Source organism: Schistocerca nitens, chromosome 3, assembly GCF_023898315.1.
Source record: "Schistocerca nitens isolate TAMUIC-IGC-003100 chromosome 3, iqSchNite1.1, whole genome shotgun sequence".
Classification (NCBI taxonomy): domain Eukaryota; kingdom Metazoa; phylum Arthropoda; class Insecta; order Orthoptera; family Acrididae; genus Schistocerca; species Schistocerca nitens.
This window is the reverse complement of record NC_064616.1, coordinates 292,458,723-292,470,933: the sequence shown is the minus strand read 5'-3', so window position 1 is coordinate 292,470,933 and position 12,211 is coordinate 292,458,723. Positions and strand designations below refer to the sequence as shown.

The window sequence follows — 12,211 nt, the reverse complement described above, 5'->3', positions numbered from 1 at the left end:
TTTTCTGCATACTGGAATGCTTCAGACCAGTCTCTGCTACAATTCTTTGGATGGATTTCCTTGGATTTTGCTTAGTAATCCCAGAAACCTTTGTGACGTTTTCAGGAATAACCACAGCTTGCCTGAGCCAATCATTCCCCACTAGACCATCAACCTTGATGCCTGTCAATTGGAATTTGGGGAAGAACTTGTGAATGCTTTTCCCATCAGGTCCTTTTCAAGCATTAACTCATGTTCCAAAACTGCACCTTGTGCAGGTTACTCTGAGGTTACTAATAATATTGTCTGCCAGGTAATAAATATATAACATGAAAAGCAAAGGTCCCAACACTTTTCCCTTGCGTACACCTAAGTTACTTCTGCATCCAAAATAACAGGCTGTGTTCTTCTTGCTCAGACATCCTCAATTCAGGCTCAATTATTTTTTTTTCTTATGTCGCATATAATCATATTTTTTGTTAGTAAATGTTAGTGTGGTATCAATTTTACAAGAAACCTGTTTCTTTTTAGATGTCCTGGTCCTGGAGGTGGAAGGATCTCCTCACAGTGGAGGCAGCTCCTGTCAGTAAGCTTTACCAAATTATGGGTACAGCTCCAACAGATCCTCATGAAACCAACTTCAGAAATTGATAGGAAAAACAGAAAACTGATTCCAGACACCCCGTATTTGACCACGAGCATCGGCGACCAGGACTCAGAATTGTGAAAGAGCTTCCTGCAGGCAACTACAGCAATGCCTTCAATTCCTGGTGCTCGCCTAGTGGAACTTTGACAAGATCCTTCACCCAAAGCACACGAAACAAATGTCAAAGGAGAACCAGTGGCAGGTTCAGACCTACCTTATGTGATAAGAAAAAATGCTAAACAGATTGATAACTTGGGTTTCACAATGCAAAGTCAACTTCACAAAATAGTGCTTCAGCAGCGATGATGAAATTTGCCATTGTGGTGGCCTGCAGGAGCATCAACATCTATTTGTCTGTTAACAGGAACCTGCTGGACACACTACTACAAGTGATCTTGCTGCAGCTAAGAAAGCAGCCAAAATTGTCAAATAGTGGGCTCTCCCCAGAATTTGAAGAAAGAGCTTCCTACAGGCAACTACGGCAATGCCTTCAATTCCTGGTCCTCGCCTAGTGGAACTTTGACAAGATCATTCACCCAAAGCACACAAAACAAATGTCAAAGGAGAACCAGTGGCAGGTTCAGACCTACCTTATGTCATAAGAAAAAATGCTAAACAGATTGATAACTGGGGTTTCACAATGCAAAGTCAACTTCACAAAATAGTGCTTCAGCAGCGATGATGAAATTTGCCATTGTGGTGGCCTGCAGGAGCATCAACATCTATTTGTCTGTTAACAGGAACCTGCTGGACACACTACTACAAGTGATCTTGCTGCAGCTAAGAAAGCAGCCAAAATTGTCAAATAGTGGGCTCTCCCCAGAATTTGAAGAAAGAGCTTCCTACAGGCAACTACGGCAATGCCTTCAATTCCTGGTCCTCGCCTAGTGGAACTTTGACAAGATCCTTCACCCAAAGCACACAAAACAAATGTCAAAGGAGAACCAGTGGCAGGTTCAGACCTACCTTATGTCATAAGAAAAAATGCTAAACAGATTGATAACTGGGGTTTCACAATGCAAAGTCAACTTCACAAAATAGTGCTTCAGCAGTGATGATGAAATTTGCCATTGTGGTGGCCTGCAGGAGCATCAACATCTATTTGTCTGTTAACAGGAACCTGCTGGACACACTACTACAAGTGATCTTGCTGCAGCTAAGAAAGCAGCCAAAATTGTCAAATAGTGGGCTCTCCCCAGAATTTGAAGAAAGAGCTTCCTACAGGCAACTACGGCAATGCCTTCAATTCCTGGTCCTCGCCTAGTGGAACTTTGACAAGATCCTTCACCCAAAGCACACAAAACAAATGTCAAAGGAGAACCAGTGGCAGGTTCAGACCTACCTTATGTCATAAGAAAAAATGCTAAACAGATTGATAACTGGGGTTTCACAATGCAAAGTCAACTTCACAAAATAGTGCTTCAGCAGTGATGATGAAATTTGCCATTGTGGTGGCCTGCAGGAGCATCAACATCTATTTGTCTGTTAACAGGAACCTGCTGGACACACTACTACAAGTGATCTTGCTGCAGCTAAGAAAGCAGCCAAAATTGTCAAATAGTGGGCTCTCCCCAGAATTTGAAGAAAGAGCTTCCTACAGGCAACTACGGCAATGCCTTCAATTCCTGGTCCTCGCCTAGTGGAACTTTGACAAGATCCTTCACCCAAAGCACACAAAACAAATGTCAAAGGAGAACCAGTGGCAGGTTCAGACCTACCTTATGTCATAAGAAAAAATGCTAAACAGATTGATAACTGGGGTTTCACAATGCAAAGTCAACTTCACAAAATAGTGCTTCAGCAGTGATGATGAAATTTGCCATTGTGGTGGCCTGCAGGAGCATCAACATCTATTTGTCTGTTAACAGGAACCTGCTGGACACACTACTACAAGTGATCTTGCTGCAGCTAAGAAAGCAGCCAAAATTGTCAAATAGTGGGCTCTCCCCAGAATTTGAAGAAAGAGCTTCCTACAGGCAACTACGGCAATGCCTTCAATTCCTGGTCCTCGCCTAGTGGAACTTTGACAAGATCCTTCACCCAAAGCACACGAAACAAATGTCAAAGGAGAACCAGTGGCAGGTTCAGACCTACCTTATGTCATAAGAAAAAATGCTAAACAGATTGATAACTTGGGTTTCACAATGCAAAGTCAACTTCACAAAATAGTGCTTCAGCAGCGATGATGAAATTTGCCATTGTGGTGGCCTGCAGGAGCATCAACATCTATTTGTCTGTTAACAGGAACCTGCTGGACACACTACTACAAGTGATCTTGCTGCAGCTAAGAAAGCAGCCAAAATTGTCAAATAGTGGGCTCTCCACAGAATTTGAAGAGAATTATCTTGCTGTTTTTTTTTTTTTTTTTTAAATCTTCCTGTCTGTATTTTATCAATACTTGTGGTACATATTTTTCCCTGTATTTTTACTGTTATTAATTTCTATCTGTATGTTACTGAATTTCCTCTGTAACTGATTTTTTATATGTATTCAATCTCAATATGTATGTTATTAATGCTCTGTCGGTTTTGTAATAATTCAATGTCCTGGACATGTAAAATATAGTAAATAAATTTCGAGATTTAAAAGAGAGTTTGCGTGTTATTGCTGGCAATGCTTGCGAAATACGGTTGCGCTGTGGTGCTTCTATTGCTTTACACAGAAATCAATATTCACATGAATTTATCAGAGTTGAATAGATCAAACAGCTCAGCTGTGGTAATAATACTGAAGAAATGACACAGCAACTACTTATTGTTCTGTGTTTCAAAAATTAACAGCTTCAGATGATTTTTGCATCCATCTTCTGAAGTTCCTTATGCTATCATAATAAATTTTAGAGGTACTGAAACAACTGTTCTTGTGTGCAGCTGTTAGTCTTTGCTTTCTCACATCCACTCAATCTGCAGCTCTTGATCTTTAACTAGGGGCCATTAGGAGACTCACACTCCTACTATATCCCCGACCCTGCCATCAGCTACAACTACTCCTCTGTGCCTTGAGAGGTGTTTACTCCTTTCCTGAAACAGCTATCAGAAGTCCTCTAGTAGGAGCCTGGAGTTGTTCATACTTATTACATTCTGATGTAGAAATCGGCTACCAGAAGTCCTCTATTAGAAACCTTGAGTTGTTCGCACCTGGTACATTCTGATGCAGCCATCAGTACTGGACATCCTCCAGAAGAGATCTTGAGGAGATGTCTACTGCTAGTATGTTCTGACCCAGCTGTCTGCTACTAAAAGTCGTCTAGTAAGGCCATTGAGATGTTATCGCCTTCTATGTTATGATGCAGACATCAGATGTCCTCTAGTAGGTGCCTTGAGAGTTGATTTCCATACCTGCATTCTGACATGGCCATTGGCTGTCCTCTAATAAAGATGTTGTTGAGATGCGCACTCCTGCTACGTTCTGACACAACCATCAGCTACTAAAAGTTTTTATTGCGGACCCTGAGGAGAAGTACATTTCTATTATGTCCTGATACAAACATCGCTACTGCAAAAATCCTCTAGTAGGGGACTTGAGGAGATGCATACTGCTACTATGTTCTGACACAGCTGTTGGCTACTATAGGAGCTCTAGTGTGGGCCTTTAGGATATGTTCACCCTTATTACTACATTCTACCACAGCCTTCAGCTACTACAAGCACTCCAGTGTGGGCCTTGCAAGTCTTTGCTACAAATGCTAGTTCCCGTTGTAACCCTGAATGTTGACCATTCCACCTGGCATGCCCTGTATATTTACAAATGGTAGGCCTGAAATGAAACCATTGCTTTTCTCCCCTGTTTTGTTGATGTTGGGCTTTGTACGTACTGCCATTACCTTGCTTTCTCCTCTACTTTGATAGTGGCTCCAGTTGCTTCAGGTATGTCACATTGAGCTGAAGAAACTCATTAATGTTTAGATACCATTGAGCTTCGTGGAAAGCATTTGACACAGTGCCTCCTGTAGTCTGATAACAAAGGTATGAGCATATGACAGAGTAGGTTCCCAGATATGTGAGTGGCTCACCTGTACGTTGTCCTCACTGGTGAGTATTCATCAGAGAGAAGGGTATTATCCAGAGTGCCCCAGGAAAGTGTGATGGGACCACTGTTGTTATCTGTATACATAAATGGTCTTATAGACAGGGTGAGCAGCAGTCTGTGGCTGTTTGTTGTTGATGCTGTAGTGTATGGGAAGGTGTTGTCACTGAGTGACTGTAGTATGACACCAGATGACTTACACAAAATTTCTAGTTGATGTGATGAATGGCAGCTACCTTTAAATGTAGAAAAATGTCAGATAATGCAGATAAGCAGGAAAAATAGTCCCGTAATGTTCAAATACAGCATTAGTAGTGTGCTGCTTGACACAGGTATGTTGATTCGATATCTAGGTGTAATATTGCAAAGTGATATGAAATGTTTATCTTGTCATAAAGACTTCATTTTTATTGTCTGTATGGATTTTAATTCCCATTTACTTTCACAATCATCAGTTATTTTGCTGCCCAAACAGCAAAAGTCATCTACTGTTAGTGTCTCATTTCAGAGTTTAATTTGAGTCCTTTGCCATCTCTGGAAGAGTTACAATGTAATCAGTATCTTACAAAAGTTTTATTTCTTCGCCCTGAACTTTAATTCTGTTTCAGAAGTTTACTCAATGTACAAGTTGAATAACATGTAAGATAGGTTACAACCCTGTCTCTGTACGTTCTTTCAAATACTGCCTCTCTTTCTTGTCCTTGAACTCTTAAAAGCTGCAGTTTGGTTTCTGTACAAGTTGCAGATAACCATTTGCTCCCCGTATTTTATCTTTATTAATATCAGAATTTCAAAAAGTTTATTTCAGTCAGTATTGTCAAAAGATTTCTCTAAATCAACAAATGGTACAAATGTAGATTTACCTTTTTTCAGTCGAAAATACCTCAGTTTCCTGTTTTTACAGATTGTTCGATTTTTGACATGCATGTTTCTTTCTAGTCTCTGGCAGAAACAAGCACGGATTGTTACTGTAGTTAAGTGGTGAATCATTCATAAATGCCACATTCTTTGCCAGCAGTTGGTGTGTTGGTCTAGCCACTTGTAGTCGGAAGTGTGATTAAACGTTTTAAATTAATCTTTTCATCACTAGTCCACCTTTTTAAGTAGACCCCTGTAACTGTGACACAAGCTGGAGCGTCTCATCAGCCTGATGAGACAATTCTGTATAACAACACAATCTTCTACATAAGATGACAATCAGTTTCTTGTTCAAAACAGATAAATCCCAAGTTCTAAGTATTGTAATTTCCCTGAAACTATAATCAGATTCTGAAAAGTGAAATTCCAGTGAAGTCTCCTCTTTTAGAACTATGATACTAGCTGCAGAAATTACCATAGTTCTTTTTGAAAATACAACATTGATAGCAATATCTTCGTAACTTCCTGGCAGATAAAAACTGTGTGCCAGACTCGTACCTGAGCACAGAACCTTTTGCAGGCAAGTTCTCTGCTAATTAAGCTACTCAAGTTCAATTCATGATCCATTCTCACAGCTTCACTTTCGTCAGTATCTCAGAAGAACTTCTGTCAAGTGTGGAAGGCATGAAATGAGGTACTGGCGCGCTCGCTGTGTGTGTGCGTGCGTGCGTGCGCGCGCGCGCATGTGTGTGTCAGTTGAGACACATTCTCAGATAGCCCAGTCAGTTAAGCAGTTGCCCAGAAAACAAAATATCTTGGTTGGGGTTTCAGTCCGGCACAAAGTTTTAATCTGCCAGAAAGGTTCACATCAGCATATACTGTGCTGCAAAGTAAAAAAAATTGCCCTAGGCTGTGTCTAAGCCGTGTCCCTACAATATCCTTTCTTCCAGGAGTGCTAGTCCTGCAAGTTATGCGTGAGAACGTCTGTGAAGTTTTGAAGATAGGAGGAAGTAAAGCTATGAGAATGGGTCGCGAGTTGTGTTCGGGTAGCTCCATTGGTAGAGTACTTGCCCATGAATGGCAAATGTCGTGGGTTCGGGTTGAGTCTGGCACACAGTTTTAATCTGCCAAGAAGGAAATTCATTCTGGAATATCTTTGCAATTTATATAGCTGTGAATAGAGACTGTCATTCAGTGAGGACTTTTTCACAATTCATTTGGACAAAAACAGAATTCAGACATCTTAAACAGTTCAGGAAATATCTAAGGTGAACAACTTAGCTCACTGACCCTGTATATAAATGCCATAGCAGATAACAGAAGCACCATAAGGCTGCTCGCAGATGATGCTGTTGTGTTGCTAGAATAGTATAGTGAATTGCAGGAAGAGCTGTGTTGGATTTACACTGGGTTCAGGAATTGGCAGCTGACCCTAAACATGAATAAATGTAACACACAGATGAAAAGGCCCATTCTTGTACAATTATGGGTGTTGAATAAGCACTGAAAACAGTCGCATCAATTAAATATATGAGAGAGTGCATACAAAGTAATTTAAAGTGTTATGACTGCATAAAACTAATTGTAGGAAAGGCAGAGGCCAGACTGAAGTTTGTTGGAAGAATCGTCAGGAAGTGTTGTCCACCCATGAAGTTAGTAACTTACAAACTCTTGTTCTAATATTACTAGAATATTGGTCATCAGTCTAGAACCCTTGCTGGGTAGGAAAGATAGAGGAAATAGAGAAGATCCACGAAAGCAGTGCATTACATCCTAGGTTCATTTAGTAAGTGTAAATGTGTCCAGGTGATGTTCATCCAAATCCAGTCACATGTTACAAGAGACGCATTGTTTATCATGGTGTAGTATACTGTTAAAATTCTGTGAACACATTTCTAGAAGTGTGAACTGTTATATTGTTTCCCCCTACTATATCATGATGAAAAAAATCATGAAGGTAACCTGTGAGAGGAGAGATTTGAGCTCACAGAGGCTTACTGATAATTATTTTTCCTGCACAACATTTGTGACTGGAACATTAAAGGGGGGGGGGGGGGGGGGAGGAATGTTAGAGTGGTACACAAAGTACCACACACCATAAGATGACTTGCAAAGAATGGAGACAGGTAATGAATAGTAAAAACGGCACAAATGCTACTGGTAAAGTAAATTTAGCTTTTGGCCAACAAGGCCTTTGTCAAAAATAGATAATGTACACACACACACACACACACACACACACACACACACACACACACAATTCACACACATGACCAGTCTCTAGTCTGGAGCCAATTACATTGTTACATTCCATTCTGGATTTTCCATTGTTTGGTAAAGTAAACAGTGTTTTGAAAATGAAGTTTCTTGTATGCATAAAATCGAATATTTAAAATGAGTGTGCATTACTGTTTTTAACAATTGGTTGTGATTTATGGACATTTTAACTGAAAAATCATTCAAAAACTGAGGTTAATCAGCAGTGGAGGAGTGCATGTTGGGAATCAGTTGTAGACACACAAACCAATGAATATAATGAACTGGAATCTGAAAATACGATTATAATAAAAATGCTAAGCAGGTGAGCAGGACATGTAGGTAAGTATATAGATGGTAGATGGGCCAAGGAAGCTCACTGCTGGATTCAAAGATAAGAAAATGACCTAGTTGATGGTGTAATGAAAGGTAGATAGGTAGCATTAGACAACTTGCAGGAGCATCATGGATTAATATATGTGAAGAATGCAGCACATGAAGAACTGTGGAGGAAAACTTTATCCAGCAGTAGGTTTCAAGTGGATGACGGTGGTAGTAGTAGTGATCAAATAAATATTAGTATCTAGCAAAATGGCAATAACAAAGGGTTGTGAATTGATTTAGTCTCATGTCTGAAAGATAATGAAATATTTTTCTGTTAGTAAGAAAATTTCATTTTAGTTCCCATGTGGTAATTACCTCCCAGGTTGGAAACAACTGGAGTAGATGATGAATTTATTCCTCTCTGTGAATATCTGAGTTCTCACTCATCAACAAGATCACAGTGAAGGAAATCAGTGGACAAGGAAGTACACTGAGGTGACAAAAGCCATGGGATAGTGAGATGCATATATACAGATTGTGCTAGTGTCACATACATGAGTACAAAAGGCTAGTGCATTGGTGGAGCTGTCATTGGTACTCAGGTGATTCGTGTATGAAGATTAATAATACAATTATGGCCACATTACAGAAATCAACAGATTTTGAATGCAGAATGTTAGTTGGATATGGGATATCAATTTGGGAAATCGTTTGGGAATTCAATATTCTGTGATCCAGTGTCATGAGCGTACCAAGAATACCACATTTCAGGCATTACCTCTCACTATGGACAATGCAGTGGTCATGGCCTCATTTGCATAGATTTGTCAGTGCTAATAAACAAGCAACACTGCATGAAATAACTGCAGAAATCAATGGGGACATGATGATCATATCCATCAGGACAGTGCGGCAAAATTTGGCGTTAATGGGCTATGGTAGACAGACGTGAGTGCCTTTGCTAACAGCCCATCATCACCTACAGCACCTCTCTTGGGCTCGTGACCATATCTGTTGGCCCCTAGATGACTAGAAAACTGTGGCCTTCTCAGACGAGTCCTGATTTCAGTTGGTAAGAGATTATGGTAGGGTTTGAGTGTGGTGCAGACCCCACAAAGCCATGGACCCAAGTTGACAGCAAGGCACTGTGCAAGCTGGTGGTGGCTCCATAATGGTGTGGGCTGTGTTTACATGGAATGGACTGGATTCTCTGGATATTTGGCTACTTGGAGACCATTTGCAGCCATTCATGGATGTCATGTTCCCAAACAAGGATGGAATTTTTATGGATGACGATGTGCAATGTCACCAGGCCACAGTTGTTTGTGACTGGTTTGGAGACTATGCAGTGAGTGCATGCCACTACGAGCTGCTGCACTACGCCAGGCAAGAGGAGGTCCGACACAACATTAAGAGGTATCCCAACTTTTGTCCCCTCAATGATGTAGTGTGACTACTTAACAAGAAAGTTGACACTGGGGAAGTATGGTAAAGTTCATGGTATAAGTAAATCCCCTGTTGCCATGAAATAGTGGTTGAGGTAACTGCTTGTGATATGCGGGAAATCCAGGATTGGGTCATATTGTGGTACAAATATTTAATTTTCATTACATACTCATTATACTGTAGGTTCAGCATAACTGAACAGTTTCTGCTGTCATTTCATGTTACTGCGTCTTCACTGATTTCATCCCCACCAATTCATTCCACTGCATGTAATTCATTTCCTGTGTATCTGTTATAGCAGTGTAAGACTTTTCACTCTACTGAGTCCATTTATTCCCCCTGTGGTGCAATTGGCACATGCACTATGTAGTGGAATTGTTCCAGGATTGTAGGTGGAAACAACAGTGACAATGAAAGTTTCAGACAAGCCTGGAGGCAAACTCAAACAGCCTAATGAGTACAACAAATGCTCGAAATATGCAGGAAATCCAATTTGAGTCCCAGTCTTGTGCAATTTTCAGTTGTCACTACATATTCGTAGTTTGAATTCTGAAAGTCACAAAGGATCCTATGTTACAGACACAAAATGACAGGAAAACAGTTGAACTGACAATGAAATTCTAGTAGCAGACAAGATTTGAAAACATAAGATGAGGGAGCAGATGACTATTTAAAAATATGTGCATTGGGGAACATATTCAAGTGTGCTGCAATTTAGATCTGTTGTAATAATCTATAATACTCAATGCAATCTCAGATTATCATACAAAGTATTCTTCTGGTATATAGGTTGGGCAAAGTGCAGTGATCTACAAGGGGATAACATAAAAATAAAGATACTTTCATTTTTTTTTTTTTTTATAAACCACAGCCTTTCACTGTCAGGCTAGGAACTGACCACCTTGCCCTTGTGAACTATACATCCATTTCAGGATAAAAGATTCCAGATTGCAAACTTAAACTAGACCATAGGTCATAACTCATTTTGTTAACCATATTTTGTATAATGCCAAAACTGTGTCAAGTAGCTCATGAATTGACAGCATGATGCACTGTTGATTATGATTTAATAATTGCACGAGGATATTCAAATTGCCAGCACTGTTACTGCTTGTAAATAGGTGTTGGTCAAGCAGTGGTATCATGCTTGACCTGATTGCACATTTTCATTCTAATTGTCACAAGCATAATGCATTGCAACAATTAACAACAATCGAGGCATCCAGAAGCAAAATGCAGTGAGTGGACAAGAACATTTTTTTTTTCTCCAGGAAGCTCAAAATAATTCTTACTTCCTTCGTATGGCAGAGATTTGAAATGCTTTTTCATCATAGACTTATATTTCCTTAAGGAGTATATTTCTGACAATTCCTGAAATATTCGGCTTATTTACAGAGTTTTGCTTCTGTAGAGATGGGTGTGCACCACATAACAGTAAAGACACCTAATACTGGTACAAAGGAGAAAATAAAATAATTCAATGGCTATAATTGATTGTGATTACAAAGTATGTGGCATTGCACAAAAATTTGAAAGTAGTTGAAATGTCATGAGCTCAAAAATCCTGTACTGTCTCACCCTGTCTAAATTAAATTGACTACTTCTGTATGAATTTCAAAGCCTGAGTCCTCAGCATTATTCACAGCTTTTTGATGATCAATGATATTGTTGTAGAAAGCAAGATTTTTTGTTTTCTTTCAAAGTCTGCCCAAAATGCTTTTTAAGCAGATCAGTAGCCCTGATTCTGATAACATTTGGTTCCATGAATGAGTAGGCTTTGCCTCATCTGTATATCCCCCTTCAGCTTTTCCAGTTTGGATAACATTTGGTTGCATGGACAAGTAGGCTTTGCCTCGTTTGCATATCTCTGCTCCTTCACTAAGGTCCATCCTGCAGCCCTCTTCACCTTTTACTAGTTGGCTTCCATGTTTACTTTTGGTGATGTCAACCAGTTTCACAGGGCTAAACCTGAAGTGCTGCTGAGTAGGTGGCTTAGTGACCCCAGCATGTGCATCCTTCCAACACTTATTGTTGACATATGCTCCTAATTGGAAAACTACTCCATGATCCTTGCACACTTAAGTGAACTCACATGGTGGGGTAACTGTGACTTTAGACCTAAGAAACGTTTCTGTTCAACCACAAATTCTGCCACAGAAGCAGTCACCATCACCCCAGTTGCCAATCAGTATCCACTACTGGCAGCGGAACAGAGCAAGACCGTGCGAACTGCCGAAAACCAACACACTGAAGATGAAGCCAGCTCCTGTCTTGGCACTCCCTGCCATACAGTCAGAGCATCGGCTTTCACCCATCATCATGGAATTTAAGAACAACTATGAAGGTTTCCTGCAGCACCTCAAACAGTGGATGGCAGACATTTTCATTGTGAGGGCTACAGGAGTTGATGTGTGAGTCCAACTCTCAAATGTTGAAGACATCTGCTCACAAGCAAGGCAGCAGAGCTCTCGAGCCCTCTCTACACTTATTTTGTTGCCCTAGATAACCCTGTCAATGCAGTCATCAAGAGTTACCAAAACTGCATGAACCCTGATCTCCAAAAAAGTCCTGGAGGACATAGGATTTGGTGTGCGCAGTGATGCACAGCAAATCCACCCAGGCACTGAGTCATCTTCTTCCCTGATGAGTGCCAACAGTAACCAGGAGAACAAGAAG

The 12,211-nt window shown here is 40.4% G+C and overlaps 1 long non-coding RNA gene across 1 annotated transcript in view; it reads left to right on the top strand.

Annotated features, from left to right (window-relative positions):
- Positions 1–3,217, top strand: part of LOC126248267 (uncharacterized) — a 114,427-nt gene extending 111,210 nt beyond the window's left edge. Inside the window, exon 2 of the long non-coding RNA XR_007545441.1 lies at positions 511–3,217. This is a non-coding gene — a long non-coding RNA (uncharacterized LOC126248267). The remainder of the gene's footprint in view (positions 1–510) is intronic.
- The last annotated feature ends 8,994 nt before the right edge of the window (positions 3,218–12,211 follow it).